Source organism: Uranotaenia lowii, chromosome 3 (assembly GCF_029784155.1).
Source record: "Uranotaenia lowii strain MFRU-FL chromosome 3, ASM2978415v1, whole genome shotgun sequence".
Lineage (NCBI taxonomy): Eukaryota > Metazoa > Arthropoda > Insecta > Diptera > Culicidae > Uranotaenia > Uranotaenia lowii.
Genome location: NC_073693.1, coordinates 79,874,833 through 79,882,849, shown reverse-complemented (window position 1 = coordinate 79,882,849; position 8,017 = coordinate 79,874,833).

The following is an 8,017-nucleotide window of genomic DNA, read 5'->3' as shown; positions in this document are numbered from 1 at the left end:
AAATTTTCAGTACATCTCTGGCGATTTTTGAATGAAAAATTGTGTTTTCCCATACATACAAAACTAATTTAGATTCAACTTTTTTTTTTCAACGTTTCGCAATCACTGGACTGTCGTCGTCAAATGAAAGGATTTTAACGCATGCAAATGACATGTATAGATTTTCAATAGCGAGTTGATTTCCCGGGAAATGAATTGCATAGATAATGAAACAGTTCTTTTAATGTGGTTTTTTGATTGCACTTCTACCCAAACAAGTTGCTGTTGCTGCTTTGAATACCAGCACACAAACACTCATGCAACACTAGAAACAGAATGAAAAAAAACCGGAGCGGAAACCTCGCTATTGACCATCGAACTTTTGATTGGAAATAAAATGAGCAGTGCTGTTCCCATACACTCATCAATGGATTGTATTTTTTTTTATTTTGTGTTTATTTGTGCGCTATGCTGATTGAACTATCGAACCACTTTCTGATGACCATTTGGCGACCTATTTTATAAAATCGGAATTAGTTTTCCTTTGAAGTTACCGCGAGTTTCGGAATGATTGATTGCTTTTTTTTTGACGAAATTCGTTTTATTGCGATGTGGTTTCGAATAATCTTTTTGTATGAATCGGGAAAGGAAATGCGGTAAAGCTAGTTTGTGAATTGATTTCTGGGTTTTTCGGGAATTTTGTAAATTGGTTCGATTATGCCTTTTAAATCGATTCCAATGAATGATTCACTCGGCAATCGGGAAATTCCGCAGAAAAGGTACCCTAATCTCACACAATCTGCCCTCCATATTATGATTACCATAAACCATCACCCCAACAGTAATCTCTCGAGTAAACGAACATATTTATAACATGAGCAAGACGAGGGAGGGTTGCCAAGATGTCAGACTTTACTCACACCCCCGCCGACAGGATCAGGTTTAAAGTCAAACAACTCAAAGAAACACGGGCATGAAGAACAACAGCTTGACGGATCATATAATTGAGTAAGATTTTATCGATGCCGGGAAGTTGGTTGGGCAAACATAGGAAGGTGTGGTAAAATCTGGCGAAAGGAAATGCGTGGGAGGAGTGGCACAATGATGAGAATTCGATTTCTAAGGAAACAGACACACCTTAGCTAGACTGCCTTCTCGTTCGGCGTCGGTTTCTTAATACGGAAGTTGATTTGAGGAAGTGTTGTTTAGTGCTGAAGTTTATTAAGCTCTGCTGCAAGACGATTCCTTTTTCAAAGAACAAACATCAAATGGTATTGATTTCTGCTGGCTGCAGGAAATTTGAGTTTCAACAAGAAGCAAGGAAAAAAATAACGAGGAAGATTGTCTGAAACACGAATAGACTGTACATGAAAATGCGTTTTATTCGGAATTCAACAATAAAACAACAAAACCTGCAGTTTGTCTTAGCATTTTAACGTTTTGACGTTTCAACGTTTTAACGTTTTTACGTTTAAACGTTTTTACGTTTTTACGTTTTTACGTTTTTACCTTTTTACGTTTTTAAGTTTTTACGTTTTTACGTTTTTACGTTTTTACGTTTTTACGTTTTTACGTTTTTACGTTTTTACGTTTTTACGTTTTTACGTTTTTACGTTTTTACGTTTTTACGTTTTTTCCTTTTTACGTTTTTACGTTTTTACGTTTGTACGTTTTTACGTTTTTATGTTTTAAAGTTTTAACGTTTTTACGTCACTATCATTCAATTTCTCAATTTCTCAATTTCTCAATTTCTCAATTTCTCAATTTTTCAATTTCTCAATTTCTCAATTTCTCAATTTCTCAATTTCTCAATTTCTCAATTTCTCAATTTCTCAATTTCTCAATTTCTCAATTTCTCAATTTCTCCATTTCTCAATTTCTCAATTTCTCAATTTCTCAATTTCTCAATTTCTCAATTTCTCAATTTCTCAATTTCTCAATTTCTCAATTTCTCAATTTCTCAATTTCTCAATTTCTCAATTTCTCAATTTCTCAATTTCTCAATTTCTCAATTTCTCAATTTCTCAATTTCTCAATTTCTCAATTTCTCAATTTCTCAATCTCTCAATTTTTCAATTTCTCAATTTCTCAATTTCTCAATTTCTCAATTTCTCAATTTCTCAATTTCTCAATTTCTCAATTTCTCAATTTCTCAATTTCTCAATTTCTCAATTTCTCAATTTCTCAATTTCTCAATTTCTCAATTTCTCAATTTCTCAATTTCTCAATTTTTCAATTTTTCAATTTTTCAATTTCAAAATATCTCAATGTCTTAATTTCTCAATTTCTCAATTTCCCGTTTTCTCAATTTCTCAATTTTTCAATTTTTCAATTTCAAAATTTCTCAATGTCTTAATTTCTCAATTTCTCAATTTCCCGTTTTCTCAATTTTTCCATTCCTCAATTTCTCAATTTTTTAATTTCACAATTTCTCAATTCCAATTTCCTAAATTCTCAATTTTCAATTTAATCTTTTTTTTTAATTTTTTAATTTCTCAATTTCTCAATTTCTCATTTTCACAATATCTTAATTTTCAATTTCTCAATTTCTCAATTTCTCAATTTCTCAATTTCTCAATTTCTCAATTTCTCAATTTCTCAATGTCTCAATTTCTCAATTTCTCAATTTCTCAATTTCTCAATTTCTCAATTTCTCAATTTCTCAATTTCTCAATTTTTCAATTTCTCAATTTCTCAATTTCTCAATTTCTCAATTTCTTAATTTCTCAATTTCTCAATTTCCCAATTTCTCAATTTCTCAATTTCTCAATTTCTCAATTTCTCAATTTCTCTATTTCTCAATTTCTCAATTTCTCAATTCCTCAATTTCTCAATTCCTCAATTTCTTAATTTCTCAAATTCTCAATTTCTCAATTTCTCAATTTCTCAATTTTTAAATTTCTCAATTTCTCAATTTCTCAATTTCTCAATTTCTCAATTTCTCAATTTCTCAATTTTTCAATTTCTCAATTTCTCAATTTCTCAATTTCTCAATTTCTCAATTTCTCAAGTTCTCAATTTCTCAATTTCTCAATTTCTCAATTTCTCAATTTCTTTTTAACGAATAGTCACCGTTGGTTAATTATTTATATGCTAGTTTAATGGCATTGCGGTGAACGTTAGATGATAAATTCTTGATAGAAGAATTAAAGATCGGAAAGAAATGACGGATAGATAAAGCAGACGCTTAGTAGAAGAAAATTTACAGGTGTTGAAATTGAGCCAAGAGCATTTTTAATGGAAAGTTTCAAAGGTGCGTTCTAGACCCTTTGTCCCACATCAGTTGAATGGCTGAGAGAAGTAACAGCGAGAGGCGCAATTACGTTCACCCATACATCCAACCCGATGGATTGGTAAAGCACGTGCTTCCCAATCGGACAAAAAGTCTAGAACGCATGGCTCTGGTGAAGCTTTCCTATTGCTGAACCAGTTCAAGCGATGTGTTGTCTGTTTTTCGGATTCCGTTTTTATCGGCAGCGCTACTTATTGTTTTCACGCAAGTACCGTAAACGTCCCTACTTTCGACAACTTTTTTATTTTTGGACTGTATTTTTGAATATTTACCCCTTATTTAAACCCCCCCGAAGCCAAATGATTTTAATCTTTTTAATGCTCTTGGCTCAATTTCAACACCTGTAAATTTTCTTCTACTAAGCGTCTGCTTTATCTATCCGTCATTTCTTTCCGATCTTTAATTCTTCTATCAAGAATTTATCATCTAACGTTCACCGCAATGTCATTAAACTAGCATATAAATAATTAACCAACGGTGACTATTCGTTAAAAAGATTAAAATCATTTGGCTTCGGGGGGGTTTAAATAAGGGGTAAATATTCAAAAATACAGTTCAAAAATAAAAAAGTTGTCGAAAGTAGGGACGTTTACGGTACTTGCGTGAAAACAATAAGTAGCGCTGCCGATAAAAACGGAATCCGAAAAACAGACAACACATCGCTTTAACTGGTTCAGCAATAGGAAAGCTTCACCAGAGCCATGCGTTCTAGACTTTTTGTCCGATTGGGAAGCACGTGCTTTACCAATCCATCGGGTTGGATGTATGGGTGAACGTAATTGCGCCTCTCGCTGTTACTTCTCTCAGCCATTCAACTGATGTGGGACAAAGGGTCTAGAACGCACCTTTGAAACTTTCCATTAAAAATGCTCTTGGCTCAATTTCAACACCTGTAAATTTTCTTCTACTAAGCGTCTGCTTTATCTATCCGTCATTTCTTTCCGATCTTTAATTCTTCTATCAAGAATTTATCATCTAACGTTCACCGCAATGCCATTAAACTAGCATATAAATTTCTCAATTTCTCAATTTCTCAATTTCTCAATTTCTCAATTTCTCAATTTCTCAATTTCTCAATTTCTCAATTTCTCAATTTCTCAATTTCTCAATTTCTCAATTTCTCAATTTCTCAATTTCTCAATTTCTCAATTTCTCAATTTCTCAATTTCTCAATTTCTCAATTTCTCAATTTCTCAATTTCTCAATTTCTCAATTTCTCAATTTCTCAATTTCTTAATTTCTCAATTTCTCAATTTCTCAATTTCTCAATTTCTCAATTTCTCAATTTCTCAATTTCTCAATTTCTCAATTTCTCAATTTCTCAATTTCTCAATTTCTCAATTTCTCAATTTCTCAATTTCTCAATTTCTCAATTTCTCAATTTCTCAATTTCTCAATTTCTCAATTTCTCAATTTCTCAATTTCTCAATTTCTCAATTTCTCAATTTCTCAATTTCTCAATTTCTCAATTTCTCAATTTCTCAATTTCTCAATTTCTCAATTTCTCAATTTCTCAATTTCTCAATTTCTCAATTTCTCAATTTCTCAATTTCTCAATTTCTCAATTTCTCAATTTCTCAATTTCTCAATTTCTCGATTTCTCAATTTCTCAATTTCTCAGTTTCTCAATTTTTCAATTTCTCAATTTTTCAATTTCTTAATTTCTCAATTTCTCATTTTCTCATTTTCTCATTTTCTCATTTTTTCATTTTCTCATTTTCTCATTTTCTCATTTTCTCATTTTCTCATTTTCTCATTTTCTCATTTTCTCATTTTCTCATTTTCTCATTTTCTCATTTTCTCATTTTCTCATTTTCTCATTTTTTCATTTTCTCATTTTCTCATTTTCTCATTTTCTCATTTTCGCATTTTCTCATTTTCTCATTTTCTCATTTTTTCATTTTCTCATTTTCTTATTTTCTTATATTCTCAATTTCTCATTTTCTCATTTTCTCATTTTCTCATTAGGGAACATCCATAAATGACGTAGCATTTGAGGGGGAGGGGGGAGTTTGACTTTGTGTGACGATGTGTGACGAGAGGGGGGGTAGGGGTGCAAGTAAAGCTACGTAGCTTTCATTAAATATCGAAAAAAAAGCAAAATTATGCCTAATTCAATCCAGTCTGAACATGTAGCTTTGACTCCTACTGCCGGACTGTTTCCAAGCGTATCAAGGAGTGTACATGCAAGAAATGCAATTTATATTTTGCTTTAAATGTTCTCCAAAAGGAGCATAGCAAAATCCACAAGGCCCCGGCCTCGGATAGAAAGATTCGTCCAAAGCGAATTGTGGGCAAAAGAAGACACGAAGTGCTGGCCATCACTCCGGAGGACGATAGAGAGTGGGTGGAGGCAGCTGACATCGGAGATGCAATTATTCCAGCCGAACAGACGATGGAGGAAAGCTGCCCAACGATATCATTGGAATTCAGAATGGAGATAATTTGGACCGACGCAACTGATTGAATACTTGCTAGCTATCCTGTTTGTTGAAAGGTAGCTTGATTTTTGACTAATTAATATGCTTTTTTCAACTTCCATTTATAACTTTTTTCCCTTTTCTTGTTATTTTTTGTATTATTCTTGCAAAATGCTGATAATAAAAGTAAAAATTAAAAACTGATTTTTAAAAATGGTGGGGGGGGGGGTTATTAAAGCTACGTTATTATCTAGGGGGGGTCTATGACTTTGTGACGAAATGCTACGAGGGGGAGGGGGGAGGTATAAAAACTAAAAAAAAAGCTACGTCATTTATGGATGTTCCCTTATCTCATTTTCTCATTTTCTGATTTTTTTAATTTATCATTTTCTCTTTTTCTCATTTTCTCATTTTCTCATTCTCTCATTTTTTCATTTTCTCATTTTCTCATTTTCTCATTTTCTCATTTTCTCATTTTCTCATTTTCTCATTTTCTCAAATTCTCATTTTCTCATTTTTTCATTTTCTCATTTTCTCATTTTCTCATTTTCTCATTTTCTTTTTTTCTCATTTTCTCATATTCTCATTTTCTCATTTTCTTATTTTCTCATTTTCTCATTTTCTCATTTTCTCATTTTCTCATTTTCTCATTTTCTAAATTTCTCAATTTCTCATTTTCTCATTTTCTCATTTTCTCATTTTCTCATTTTCTCATTTTCTCATTTTCTCATTTTCTCATTTTCTCATTTTCTCATTTTCTCATTTTCTCATTTTCTCATTTTCTCATTTTCTCATTTTCTCATTTTCTCATTTTCTCATTTTCTCATTTTCTCATTTTCTCATTTTCTCATTTTCTCATTTTCTGATTTTTTATTTTATCATTTTCTCTTTTTCTCATTATCTCATTTTCTCATTTTTTCATTTTCTCATTTTCTCATTTTCTCAATTTCTCAATTTCTCATTTTCTCATTTTATCATTTTCTCATTTTCTCATTTTCTCATTTTCTCATTTTCTCATTTTCTCATTTTCTCATTTTCTCATTTTCTCATTTTCTCATTTTCTCATTTTCTCATTTTCTCATTTTCTCATTTTCTCATTTTCTCATTTTCTCATTTTCTCATTTTCTCATTTTCTCATTTTCTCATTTTCTCATTTTCTCATTTTCTCATTTTCTCATTTTCTCATTTTCTCATTTTCTCATTTTCTCATTTTCTCATTTTCTCATTTTCTCATTTTCTCATTTTCTCATTTTCTCATTTTCTCATTTTCTCATTTTCTCATTTTCTCATTTTCACATTTTCACATTTTCTCATTTTCTCATTTTCTCACATTCTGATTTTCTGATTTTCTCATTTTCTCATTTTCTTTTTTTCTCATTTTCTCATTTTCTCATTTTCCCATTTTCTTGTTTTCTCATTTTCTCATTTTCTCACTTTCGCATTTTCTCATTTTCTCATTCTCTCATGTTTTCATGTTCTAATTTTCTCAATTTTTATCAATTATTCCATATTTGTCAAATTTTTGGGATCTCATTCGTTTTCTCATTCTATTTTTTTTTCTTTTTCTGATTTTGATTGTCATTGTTATTGTCAAAAGCATTATTATTTTCCTTGTCACTGTCATTATTATTGTCATAATCATTCTCATTCGTTTTCTTATTTTTAATACATTTTTATTTATTTTTATTTTTTCATTCTTTTTACATTTTTCTCTTGCGTTCGTTTTGATTTTTTTTTATTTTCTTTAATTTTTAAGTTCAATTGGTTTTATTAAGCTTCTCAACCCTTAATTCGATTACCATGAACTCATATTGAATGGGTACCTATTCGATTTTAACGTCTCTGTTGTGTTTCTTCTACATTCGTGAAATTGCACATTTATCTTAGTTATAGAACTTTCACCCCACTGATCCGATTTGAAAAGCAGAACGTTATTTGCTTTCCCGAAAAAAAAAAACAATTTCGATTCCCAGATGACCCATGATGTACGTTTACATATGCTTGTTTTCCCCTCAATCGATAGGTAAAATTTAAGAAATTGTTTGACGTTAGATCTTTTTGTGTCGTGTTTCTTCCGAATTTATTTTGGTGATCTCTTTACGTATTTTTCTAATCTTCTAAAAACTTCAACTTCTATTTATATTTAAGAAATAAAAATTGTCATTTCTTTTCAACTATTTTTTATATTTTTGACTCGTATTGCTTCCACACAAACATATTACGAAATATTTCCCGAGAAAAACTCGCTACATCCTAAGGGAGAGCAACGGAAGACGCAAAAGGTGATGCCAAAATCATTTAGCAAATTGCGTACACACTCCCAAAT